Genomic DNA, 14,199 nt, shown 5'->3' on the forward strand with positions numbered 1-14,199 from the left:
GCGTGCTCAAACTCCTAAGAATGCTATTTCCTATAAGCATGTTAATTTTTGTGGAATACATAGACCTTGTGGAATTAATCAAATAGAAGATGAATATTGTATCCATCACGTAAATGAAAAAACTAGAAAGTGGTCTAGAGCTCTAGATGATCTTGGAGAAAAAGTGTGTGCCCTCTATCCTTTTATTTGTGAACTTTGCCATAGAGTTGGTCATTTTAATTTTCAATGCTCCTCCAATGATAATTCGAACCCCATGAGTGCTGCAAATTTGTATTGTGATGATGAAATCATTCCTAATCAGCATGATGAACTTACCTTATTTTTGAAATGTGAAGAGTTATCAAGAAAAATTTCTTTGTTAAATATTAACGATCTTGATATTGATGATGTCCCGCATGGGTGTTTTTCTTATCGCATTAATAATTGCCATACAAATACTTACATACGTGAATATTTTAGAAGATGACACCTTGCCAAAATATGATAGGACCGCTGTGTGTTTTCAATTAATTAATGAAAAGGAGGGATCCTCCCAAGTTTCTTCTATTGTTTCTAAAAGTAAATCGAGTTATGCGGACAAGCCACCCTTCAAGCCTCTTCCTCCTAAAGAAGGGAGCGAGGAGAGGGAAGAAGAGAAGAAGAAGAAGAAGAAGGGAACGAAGAAGAAGAAGAAGAAGAAGAGAGAGAGAATAAAAAGAAAGAGGTAACGGCGTATCCCCGCGTGAATGAGATAACGCTAGGTAACCGTAAGTATGTTGCTCCTAATGATTATTGTGATAACGAATCTGAATACGATGATCTTCCTATGCCCTTTACATACATTAGCAATCATGATTTGAATGAGCATACTACTTTTGATATTACAAATCTCTGGGAAACTAATTCTGAAAATGATAATAATTGCCATAGTGTCAGTGCTATCCATGCTTCCTCCCATAATGATATAGAAAGCTCTAAGCTTGGGGAAGAGGTGTTTGAAAATCCTTTTTCTACTGGTCATTATGTTCTTGATACATCTCCTTCTAATAACAATGATGGTATGATCATATATAAATCGACTGTGAAAGATAACTATTCTATTTCTTATGATGACACTGTGCCTCCGATCTTTGATGATTATTATAAAGAATGCTATGATATAGGTTATAACTATCCTTACGAAACTTGTCATAGTCATGATTGGATTACCAAAAACAATTCTTTTAATATGCAACTTGTTTACCATGTTCAAATTCTTGATAATAATCTTGCTCCAATTACTATTAATGAGAATAACTCTTCTTATGCCAAAATTAATGATACTTCTATGCATATGAACCATGATAAGAATGTTTTAAGTGATGGGTATATTGTGGATCTCATCAATGATGCTACTGAAAGTTATTATGAGAGAGGGAAATATGGCTATATGCATCTTAATAATATTAAGTTTCCCCTCTTTATGTTGAGAATCTTGAAGTTACTCGTGTTTTATCCTCTTATGCTTGTCACTTTGTTTTTCATGAATTCATTTGTGTACAAGATTCCTCTGCATAGGAAGCATGTTAGGCTTAAACGTGTTTTGAATTTGCCTCTTGAAGCTCTCTTTTGCTTCAAATACTAATTCTTGCGAATGCATCATTAAAACTGCTAAGCCCATCTTAATGGCTATAAAGAAAGAACTTCTTGAAAGATAACCCATGTGTTATTTTGCTACAGTACTTTGTTTTATATTTGTGTCTTGAAAGTTGTTTACTACTGTAGCAACCTCTCCTTATCATGTTTTTGTGCCAAGTAAAGTTTCTATGTCAAAGTTGATATTATATTTGGGATCGCTGCGCAGAAACAGCATTGCTGTCTGTCACGAATCTGGGCACAGGCCTCTGTAGAAAATTCGAAAAAATCTGCCAATTTACGAGCGTGATCCTCAGATATGTACGCAACTTTCATTAGTTTTGAGTTTTTCCATTTGAGCAAGTCTGGTGCCATTTTAAAATTCGTCTTTACGGACTGTTCTGTTTTTGACAGATTCTGCCTTTTATTTCGCATTGCCTCTTTTGCTATGTTGGATTCATTTCTTTGATCCATTAATGTACAGTAGCTTTATGCAATGTCCAGAAGTGAAAAAAATGTTTGTGTCACCTCTGAACATGTGAATTTTTGATTATGCACTAACCCTCTAATGAGTTTGCTTGAAGTTTGGTGTGAAGGAAGTTTTCAAGGGTCAAGAGAGGAGGATGATATACTACGATCAAGAAGAATGAAAAGTCTAAGCTTGGGGATGCCCCGGTGGTTCATCCCTGCATATTTCAAGAAGACCCAAGCATCTAAGCTTGGGGATGCCCAAGGCATCCCCTTCTTCATCGACAAAGTATCGTGTTCCTTCTCTTGAAACTATATTTTTATTCGGTCACATCTTATGTACTTTACTTGGAGCGTCTGTATGTTTTTGTTTTTGTTTTTTGTTTGAATAAATGATTGTTTGGGAGAGAGACACGCTCCGCTGGTTCGTATGAACACATGTGTTCTTAGCTTTTAATTTTCATGGCGAAGGTTGAAACTGCTTCGTTAATTGTTATATGATTGGAAACGGGAAATGCTACATGTAGTAATTGGTGTAATATCTTGAATAATGTGATACCTAGCAATTGTTGTGCTCATATAGATCTTGTTTAAGCTCTTGCATCATGTACCTTGTACCCATTAATGAATAATTACATAGAGCTTGTTAAAATTTGGTTTGCATGATTGGTCTCTCTAAGTCTAGATATTTTCTGGTTGAGGTGTTTGAACAACAAGGAGACGATGTAAAGTCTTATAATGCTTACAATATGTTTATATGTGAGTCTTGCTGCACCATTTTATACTTGAGTTTGCTTCAAATAACCTTGCTAGCCTAAACCTTGTATAGAGAGGGAATACTTCTCATGCATCCAAAATCCTTGAGCCAACCACTATGCCATTTGTGTCCACCATACCTACCTACTACATGGTATTTCTCCGCCATTCCAAAGTAAATTGCTTGAGTGCTACCTTTAAACATTTCAAAAGTTATCACCTCTGATTTGTGTCAATGTTTTATAGCTCATGAGGAAGTATGTGGTGTTTATCTTTCAATCTTGTTAGGCAACTTTCACCAATGGACTAGTGGCTTCATCCGCTTATCTAATAATTTTGCAAAAAGAGCCGGCAATGGGATTCCCGATCCCAAATTAATTAACAAAAATAGACACTCCTCCATGGTATGTGATTGTTGGACGGCACCCGAAGTATTCGGTTAGCCATGGCTTGAGAAAGCAAAGGTGGGGAGGAGTGTCATCATAATAAAACTAAAATAAAAAGGCACTCCTTCATGGTATGAGATTGTTGGCAGGCACCCGAGGATTCGGTTAGCCATGGTTTGTGAAAGAAAGGTTGGAAGGAGTGCCACACAAAAATAAAAATAAAATGGGAGCCGCTCTTTGAAGGTTTGTCTGGTGATGTCTACGGGTACTTCTATTCTTGTAGACAGTGTTGGGCCTCCAAGAGCAGAGGTTTGTAGAACAGCAGCAAGTTTCCCTTAAGTGGATTACCCAAGGTTTATCGAACTCAGGGAGGAAGAGGTCAAAGATATCCCTCTCATGCAACCCCGCAACCACAAAGCAAGAAGTCTCTTGTGTCCCCAACACACCTAATAGGTGCACTAGTTCGGCGAAGAGATAGTGAAATACAAGTGGTATGAATGAATATGAGCAGTAGTACGGCGCCGTAAAATAGCTCGCCGGCGTGCAGCTGATGGTAGTAATATTGCAGAAGTAAACAAGCGATAGTAACGCAGACAGTAGTAAATCAGCAAAACAAGTAACAAGCAGCGATAGCGTATTTAGGAACAAGGCCTAGGGATTAGACTTTCACTAGTGGACACTCTCAACATTGATCACATAACGTAATAGATAAATGCATACTCTACACTCTCTTGTTGGATGATGAACACATTGCGTAGGATTACACGAACCCTCAATGCCGGAGTTAACAAGCTCCACAATTAGATGTTCATATTTAAATAACCTTAGAGTGCAAGAAAGATCGATACGACTAAACCAAGTACTAACATAGCATGCACACTGTCACCTTCACGCCGTGTAGGAGGAATAGATCACATCAATACCATCATAGTAATAGTTAACTTCATAATCTACAAGAGATCATAATCATAGCCTACGCCAAGTACTCACACGGTGCACACACTGTCACCTTTACACACATGGAGGAGGAATAGAGTACTTTAATAACATCACTAGAGTAGCACATAGATGAATAGTGATACAAAACTCATATGAATCTCAATCATGTAAGGCAGCTCATGAGATTATTGTATTGAAGTACATAGGAGAGAGATGAACCACATAGCTACCGGTACAGCCCCGAGCCTCGATGGAGAACTACTCCTCCTCATGGGAGCAAGCAGCGGTGATGAAGATGGCGGTGGAGATGGCAAGCGGTGTCGATGGAGAAGCCTTCCGGGGCACTTCCCCGTCCGGCAGGTGCCGGAACAGAGACTCCGTCCCCGCATCTTGGCTTCGCGATGGCGGCGGCTCTGGATGGTTTCGCGTACGCATGGCTTCCTCTCGTCGGGGTTTTTAGGTCGGGACCTTTAAATAGGCGAAAGGGGAGCCTCGGAGGGGCACCGGGGTGCCCTCACCACCGAGTGGCGCGGCTAGGCCCCGGCCCGCGCCCAAGTGTGGTGTGGGCCCCCCGGCCCATCTCTGGCCCTCTTCGGTGATCCGGAAGCTTCCGGGAAAAATAGGAACCCGGGCGGTGATTTCGTCCGATTCCGAGAATATTTCGTTACTAGGATTTCCGAAACCAAAAACAGCGAGAAAACATGAACCGGCACTTCAGCATCTTGTTAATAGGTTAGTTCCGTAAAATGCACAAATATGACATAAAGTGTGCATAAAACATGTAGGTATCATCAATAAAGTAGCATGGAACATAAGAAATTATCGATACGTTGGAGACGTATCAGCATCCCCAAGCTTAGTTCTACTCGTCCCGAGCAGGTAAAACGATAACAAAGATAATTTCTTAAGTGACACGCCATCATAACCTTGATCATACTATTGTAAACATATGTAATGAATGCAGCGATCAAAACAATGGTAATGACATGAGTAAACAAATGAATCATAAAGCAAAGACTTTTCATGAATAGTACTTCAAGACAAGCATCAATAAGTCTTGCATAAGAGTTAACTCATAAAGCAATAAATCAAAGTAAAGGTATTGAAGCAACACAAAGGAAGATTAAGTTTCAGCGGTTGCTTTCAACTTATAACATGTATATCTCATGGATATTGTCAACATAAAGTAATATAACAAGTGCAATATGCAAGTATGTAGGAATCAATGCACAGCTCACACAAGTGTTTGCTTCTTAAGGTGGAGGGAGATAGGTAAACCGACTCAACAATAAAAGTAAAAGAATGGTCCTTCAAAGAGGAAAGCATCGATTGCTGTATTTGTGCTAGAGCTTTTATTTTGAAAACATGAAACAATTTTGTCAACGGTAGTAATAAAGCATATGAGTTATGTAAATTATATCTTACAAGTTGCAAGCCTCATGCATAGTGTACTAATAGTGCCCGCACCTTGTCCTACTTAGCTTGGACTACCGGATCTTTGCAATGCCATGTTTCAACCAAGTGTCACAAAGGGGTACCTCCATGCCGCCTGTACAAAGGTCTAAGGAGAAAGCTCGCATTTTGGATTTCTCGCTTTGATTATTCTCAACTTAGACATCCATACCGGACAACATGGACAACAGATAATGGACTCCTCTTTAATGCATAAGCATGTAGCAACAATTATTATTCTCATATGAGATTGAGGATATATGTCCAAAACTGAAACTTCAACCATGATTCATGGCTTTAGTTAGCGGCCCAATGTTCTTCTCTAACAATTTGCATGCTCCAATCATTAAGGTGATAGATCCTTCGGACAAGACTGGACATGCATAGCAACTCACATGATATTCAACAAAGAATAGTTGATGGCATTCCCTGAAGCATGGTTATCGCACAACAAGCAACTTAATAAGAGATAAAGTGCATAAGTACATATTCAATACTACGATAGTTTTTAAGGCTATTTTGTCCCATGAGCTATATATTGCAAAGGTAAATGATGGAATTTTAAAGGTAGCACTCAAGCAATTTACTTTGGAATGGCGGAGAAATACCATGTAGTAGGTAGGTGTGGTGGACACAAATGGCATAGTGGTTGGCTCAAGGATTTTGGATGCATGAGAAGTATTCCCTCTCGATACAAGGTTTAGGCTAGCAAGGTTATTTGAAACAAACACAAGGATGAACCGGTGCAGCAAAACTCACATAAAAGACATATTGTAAACATTATAAGACTCTACACCGTCTTCCTTGTTGTTCAAAACTCAATACTAGAAATTATCTAGACCTTAGAGAGACCAATTATGCAAAACCAAATTTTAGCAAGCTCTATGTATTTCTTCATTAATGGGTGCAAAGTATATGATGCAAGAGCTTAAACATGAGCACAACAATTGCCAAGTATCACATTATCCAAGACATTTTAGAATTACTACATGTAGCATTTTTCAATTCCAACCATATAACAATTTAACGAAGAAGAAACTTCGCCATGAATATTATGAGCTAAGAACACATGTGTTCACACGAACCAGCGGAGCGTGTCTCTCTCCCACACAAGGATGAACTTATTCAGAGAACTAAGATAATAAAACAAAAAAAAATAAAAGCACACAGACGCTCCAAGTAAATAACATAAGATGTGACCGAATAAAAATATAGTTTCAAGAGAAGGAACCTGATAATGTTGTCGATGAAGAAGGGGATGCCTTGGGCATCCCCAAGCTTAGACACTTGAGTCTTCTTAGAATATGCAGGGGTGAACCACGGGGGCATCCCCAAGCTTAGAGCTTTCACTCCTCTTGATCATAGTATATCATACTCCTCTCTTGACTCTTGAAAACTTCCTTCACACCAAACTTCAAGCAAACTCATTAGAGGGTTAGTGCATAATCAAAAATTCACATGTTCAGAGGTGACACAATAATTCTTTACACTTCTGGACATTGCATAAAGCTACTGGACATTAATGGATCAAAGAAATAAATCCAACATAGCAAAAGAGGCAATGCGAAATAAAAGGCAGAATCTGTCAAAAACAGAACAGTCCGTAAAGACGAATTTAAAGATGGCACCAGACTTGCTCAAATGGAAAAACTCAAAACTAATGAAAGTTGCGTACATATCTGAGGATCACGCTCGTAAATTGGCAGATTTTTTCGAATTTTCTACAGAGACCTGTGCCCAGATTCGTGACAGACAAGCAATGCTGTTTCTGCGCAGCGATCCCAAATATAACATCAACTTTAACATAGAAACTTTACTTGGCACAAAAACATGATAATGAGAGGTTGCTACAGTAGTAAACAACTTCCAAGACTCAACAAAACAAAAATTGCTGTAGTAAAATAAACACATGGGTTATCTCCCAAGAAGTTCTTTCTTTATAGCCATTAAGATGGGCTCGAGCAGTTTTAATGATGCACTCGCAAGAAATAGAAGTTGAAGCAAAAGAGAGCATCAAGAGGCAAATTCAAAACACATTTAAGTCTAACATGCTTCCTATGCATAGGAATCTTGTAAATAAACAAGTTCATGAAGAGCAAAGTAACAAGCATAGGAAGATAAAACAAGTGTAGCTTCTTAAATTTCAGCACATAGAGAGGTGTTTTAGTAACATGAAATTTTTTACAACCATATTTTACTCTCTCATAATAACTTTCAGTAGCATCATGAGCAAACTCAACAATATAACTATCACATAAAGCATTCTTATCATGAGTCTCATGCATAAAATAATTACTACTCCCAACATAAGCATAGTCATTCTTATTAATTGTAGTGGGAGCAAGTTCAACAAAGTAGCTATCAAATATAGGAGGTATATTGTAATCATAATCAAATTTATCCTCCATAACAGGTGGTAACAAAAGACTACTATCATTATAATCATCATAAATGGGAGGCAAAGTATCATCAAAGTAAATTTTCTCCTCAATGCTTGGGGGACTAAAAATATCATGCTCATCAAAGCCAGCTTCCCCAAGCTTAGAATTTTCCATAGCATTAGCAACAATAGTGTTCAAAGCATTCATATTAATATGTTCCATGGGTTTTTTAATTTTCGCATCAAACCATCCATGTCTTAAATCAGGAAATAGAATAAAAAGCTCTTTGTTGTCCATTATGCTTAACTAGTGTAAACAAGAAACCAAATGTCGCAATTGCAGAGTCTAAAGGAAATAGCTTCGAGCACACACACAATGGCGACAGAAAAGTACTGTTACCTGGAACCGAAGTATGAGTGCCTTTTACCTTTCCTCCCGGCAACGGCGCCGAGAAAAGTGCTTGATGTCTACGGGTACTTCTATTCTTGTAGACAGTGTTGGGCCTCCAAGAGCGAGAGGTTTGTAGAACAGCGAGCAAGTTTCCCTTAAGTGGATTACCCAAGGTTTATCGAACTCGGGGAGGAAGAGGTCAAAGATATCCCTCTCATGCAACCCTGCAACCACAAAGCAAGAAGTCTCTTGTGTCCCCAACACACCTAATAGGTGCACTAGTTCGGCGAAGAGATAGTGAAATACAAGTGGTATGAATGAATATGAGCAGTAGTACGGCGCCAGAAAATAGCTCGCTGGCGTGCAGTTGATGGTAGTAATATTGCAGGAAGTAAACAAGCAGTAGTAACGCAGCAGTAGTAACTCAGTAAAACAGTAACAAGCAGCGATAGCAGTATTTAGGAACAAGGCCTAGGGATTAGACTTTCACTAGTGGACACTCTCAACATTGATCACATAACAGAATAGATAAATGCATACTCTACACTCTCTTGTTGGATGATGAACACATTGCGTAGGATTACACGAACCCTCAATGCCGGAGTTAACAAGCTCCACAATTAGATGTTCATATTTAAATAACCTTAGAGTGCAAGAAAGATCGATACGACTAAACCAAGTACTAACATAGCATGCACACTGTCACCTTCACGCCAGGTAGGAGGAATAGATCACATCAATACCATCATAGTAATAGTTAACTTCATAATCTACAAGAGATCATAATCATAGCCTACGCCAAGTACTCACACGGTGCACACACTCGTCACCTTTACACACATGGAGGAGGAATAGAGTACTTTAATAACATCACTAGAGTAGCACATAGATGAATAGTGATACAAAACTCATATGAATCTCAATCATGTAAGGCAGCTCATGAGATTATTGTATTGAAGTACATAGGAGAGAGATGAACCACATAGCTACCGGTACGGCCCCGAGCCTCGATGGAGAACTACTCCTCCTCATGGGAGCAGCAGCGGTGATGAAGATGGCGGTGGAGATGGCAGCGGTGTCGATGGAGAAGCCTTCCGGTGGCACTTCCCCGTCCGGCAGGGTGCCGGAACAGAGACTCCTGTCCCCGGATCTTGGCTTCGCGATGGCGGCGGCTCCGGATGGTTTCGCGTACCGTGGCTTCCTCTGCGTCGGGGTTTTTAGGTCGGGACCTTTAAATAGGCGAAAGGGGAGCCTCGGAGGGGCACCGGGGTGCCCTCACCACCGAGTGGCGCAGCCGAGCCCTGGCCCGCGCCCAAGTGTGGTGTGGGGCCCCCTGGCCCATCTCTGGCCCCTCTTCGGTGATCTGGAAGCTTCCGGGAAAAATAGGAACCTGGGCGGTGATTTCGTCCGATTCCGAGAATATTTCGTTACTAGGATTTCTAAACCAAAAACAGCGAGAAAACGAGGAACCGGCACTTCGGCATCTTGTTAATAGGTTAGTTCCAGAAAATGCACAAATATGACATAAAGTGTGCATAAAACATGTAGGTATCATCAATAAAGTAGCATGGAACATAAGAAATTATCGATACGTTGGAGACGTATCATCCGGCAAGGGGGTTAGAGTACCCGCTACCATTCGTTGACAACAACAAACGCCTCTCAAAACTTTACTTTTATGCTCTCTATATGTTTTCAAAATCAAAGCTCTAGCACAAACATAGCAATCGATGCTTTCCTCTTTGAAGGACCTTTCTTTTACTTTATTGTTGAGTCAGTTTACCTATTCTTTCTATCTTAGAAGCAAACACTTGTGTAAATTGTGTGCATTGATTCTTACATGTTTACCTATTGCACTTGTTATATTACTTTGTGTTGACAATTATCCATGAGATATACATGTTAAAGTTGAAAGCAACCGCTGAAACTTATATCTTCCTTTGTGTTGTTTCAAAGCTTTCTACTAAGAATTTATTGCTTATGAGTTAACTCTTATGCAAGACTTATTGATGCTTGTCTTGAAAGTATTATTCATGAAAAGTCTTTGTTATATGATTCATTTGTTTACTCATTATCTTCATCATTGCTTCTAATCTCTGCATTCATCTCATGTGCTTTACAATAGTATGATCAAGGTTATGATGGCATGTCACATAAGAAATTATCTTTGTTATCGTTTTACCTGCTCGGGACGAAGCGAGAACTAAGCTTGGGGATGCCGATACGTCTCCAACGTATCGATAATTTCTTATGTTCCATGCTACTTTATTGATGATACCTACATGTTTTATGCACATTATATGTCGTATTTACGCATTTTCCGGAACTAACCTATTAACAAGATGCCGAAGTGCCGGTTCTGTTTTCTGCCGTTTTTGGTTTCGGAAATCCTAGTAACGAAATATTCTCGGAATTGGACGAAATGAACGCCCGGGTTCCTATTTTTCCCGGAAGCTTCCGGATCACCGAAGAGGGGCCGGAGATGGGCCGGGGGGCCCCACACCACACTGGGCGCGGGCCCGGGCCTGGCCGCGCCACCTGGTGGTGAGGGCACCCTGGTGCCCCTCCGAGGCTCCCCTTTCGCCTATTTAAAGGTCCTGACCTAAAAACCCCGACGGAGAAGACGAGACCCGAGAAAACCTTCCAGAGCCGCCGCCATCGCGAAATCAAGATTCGGGGGACAGAAGTCTCTGTTCCGGCACCCTGCCGGACGGGGAATTGCCCCCGGAGTCATCTCCACCGCCGTCTTCACCGCCATCGCTGTCTCCATGATGAGGAGGGAGTAATTCACCCCCGGGCCGAGGGCTCCATCGTAGCTATGTGGTTCATCTCTCTCTTTATGTGATCTAGTTGAATATCATCTATGTGCTACTCTAGTGATGTTATTAAAGTAGTTTTATTCCTCCTACACGGTGTAATGGTGACAGTTTGTGCACTCGTGTTAGTACTTGGTTTATGCTATGATCATGATCTCTTGTAGATTGCGAAGTTAACTATTGCTATGATGGTATTGATGTGTATTATTCCTCCTACATAAGCATGAAGGTGACAGTGTGCATGCTATGTTAGTACTTGGTTTAGTCGTATTGATCTATCTTACACTCTAAGGTTATTTAAATATGAACATTGAATTGTGGAGCTTGTTAACTCCGGCATTGAGGGTTCGTGTAATCCTACGCAATGTGTTCATCATCCAACAAAAGGGTGTAGAGTAGTCTTATTATGTGATCATTGTTGAGAGTGTCCACTAGTGAAAGCGAGGATCCCTAGGCCTTGCTTCCAAGCATCGAATCTCCGTTTGTTTACTCGTCTTGTTGCATGTTTACTCGCTGCCATATTTTATTCAGATTGCTATTACCACTCATATACATCCATATTACTTGTATTTCACTATCTCTTCGCCGAACTAGTACACCTATACACTCGACAAGTGTATTTGGTGTGTTGGGGACACAAGAGACTTCTTGCTTTGTGATTACAGGGGTTGCTTGAGAGGGATATCTTTGACCTCTTCCTCCCTGAGTTCGATAAACCTTGGGTAATCCACTTAAGGGAAACTTGCTACTGTTCTACAAACCTCTGCTCTTGGAGGCCCAACACTGTCTACAAGAATAGAAGCTCCCGTAGACATCAGTCCTATTCTTACATAGCATACAATCTACTGCAATTGTTTTTTACTGTTTTCTTGCAAACAATCATCTTCCACTCGATACGCTTAATCCTTTGTTACAGCAAGCCGGTGAGATTGACAACCTCACTGTTTCGTTGGGGCAAAGTACTTTGGTTTTGTTGTGCGAGATTCCACGTTGGCGCCGGAATCCCTCGTTGTTGCGCCGCATCACATTTCGCCACCATCAACCTTCAACGTGCTTCTTGGCTCCTCCTGGTTCGATTAAACCTTGGTTTCTTTTTGAGGGAAAACTTGCCATTGTGCGCATCATACCTTCCTCTTGGGGTTCCCAACGGACGTGTACATTTACGCGCATCAAGTTACAAGTATCAACTTGGCCAGAGCCTCTACTAGCAACGGAGAGCATGCAAGAACATAAACAACACATATATGATAGATTGATAATCAACTTGACATAGTATTCTAGATTTATCGGATCCCACCAAACACAACATGTAGCATTACAAATAGATGATCTTGATCATGTTAGGCAGCTCACAAGATCTAAACAATGATAGCACATGCGGAGAAGACAACCATCTAGCTACTGCTATGGACCCATAGTCCAAGGATGAACTACTCACACATCAATCCGGAGGCGGGCATGATGATGTAGAGCCCCTCCGGTGATGATTCCCCTCTCCGGCAGGGTGCCGGAGGCGATCTCCTGAATCCCCCGAGATGGGATTGGCGGCGGCGGCCTCTCAGTAATGTTTTCCGTATCGTGGCTCTCAATACATGGGGTTTCGCGACGAAGGCTATTTGTAGGCGGAAGGGTAGGTCAGGGGGCGACGCGAGGGGCCCAGACCATAGGGCCGCGCGGCCAGGGCCTGGGCCGCGCCGCCCTGTGGTCTGGCCACCTCGTGGCCCCACTTCGTTATCCCTCCGGTCTTCTGGAAGCTTCGTGTAAAAATAGGACCCTGGGCCTTGATTTCGTCCAATTCCGAGAATATTTCCTTACTAGGATTTCTGAAACAGAAAAAAGCAACTGACACTTCGGCATCTTGTTAATAGGTTAGTGCCGGAAAATGTATAATAATGCTGTAAAGTATGTATAAAACATTCAAGTATTGTCATAAAAGTAGCATGGAACATAAGAAATTATAGATACGTTTGAGACGTATCAGTTGTGGATGTGCTGTTGCTACTAGGGATAAAACATCAATGCTTTGTCTAAGGATATTTGTGTTGATTACATTACGCATCATACTTAATGCAATTATCTGTTGTTTACAACTTAATACTGGAGGGGGTGCGGATGCTAACCCGAAGGTGGATTATTTAGGCATAGATGCATGCTGGATAGCGGTCTATGTACTTTGTCGTAATGCCCTGATTAAATATCATAGTAATCATCGTTGATATGTATTAAATCTTTATTTGTCAATTGCCCATCTGTAATTTGTTCACCCAGCATGCTAGTTATTTTATTGGAGAGACACCACTAGTGAACTGTGGACCCCGGTCCATTCTTTTACATCTGAATACATTCTACTGCAATCATTGTTCTTTCTCGTTCTTTGCAAACAAACACCATCTTCCACTCGATACGTTTAATCCTTTGTTTTCGGCAAGTCGGTGAGATTGACAACCTCACTTCGTTACGTTGGGGCAAAGTATCTTGATTGTATTGTGCGGGTTCCACGTTGGCGCCGGTTTCAACGGTGTTGCGCCGCACTACACTCCTCCACCAACAACCTTCACGTGCTTCTTGGCTCCTACTGGTTCGATAACCTTGGTTTCATACTGAGGGAAACTTGCTTCTATACGCATCATACCTTCCACTTGGGGTCCCAACGGACGTGTGCTTCACGCGTATCAGTAGTATATATTTGGGTTTTTAGGTCATACGAAGTCCGTGGGCGCAAGATTGAGGCTGATCTGACGGTTGAGGGGGAAACGACCACTAGTAGAGCGCCTAAGCGGGTGGACGCGATGGGCCTAGTTTTCATCCATTTGACCTCCTGTTGTCCCACTTTGGCACATTATGTTCGTCTCGAAAATACCGAAGCGTGTGTAGGATCCTACGGCAGAATCTCAACGGTCCTGCCGTTGGATTTACGCCACGTGTACTAGGTCTTGAGCGGTGAAAACGCCAAGTGTCCTAGGTGTTGATATATCTACTTTCTAGGAAATCTATCAATGCCGAAATTTCCGCCCTGGA

The sequence above is a fragment of the Lolium rigidum genome, chromosome 1, assembly GCF_022539505.1.
Source record: "Lolium rigidum isolate FL_2022 chromosome 1, APGP_CSIRO_Lrig_0.1, whole genome shotgun sequence".
In the NCBI taxonomy this organism is placed as follows: Eukaryota; Viridiplantae; Streptophyta; class Magnoliopsida; order Poales; family Poaceae; genus Lolium; species Lolium rigidum.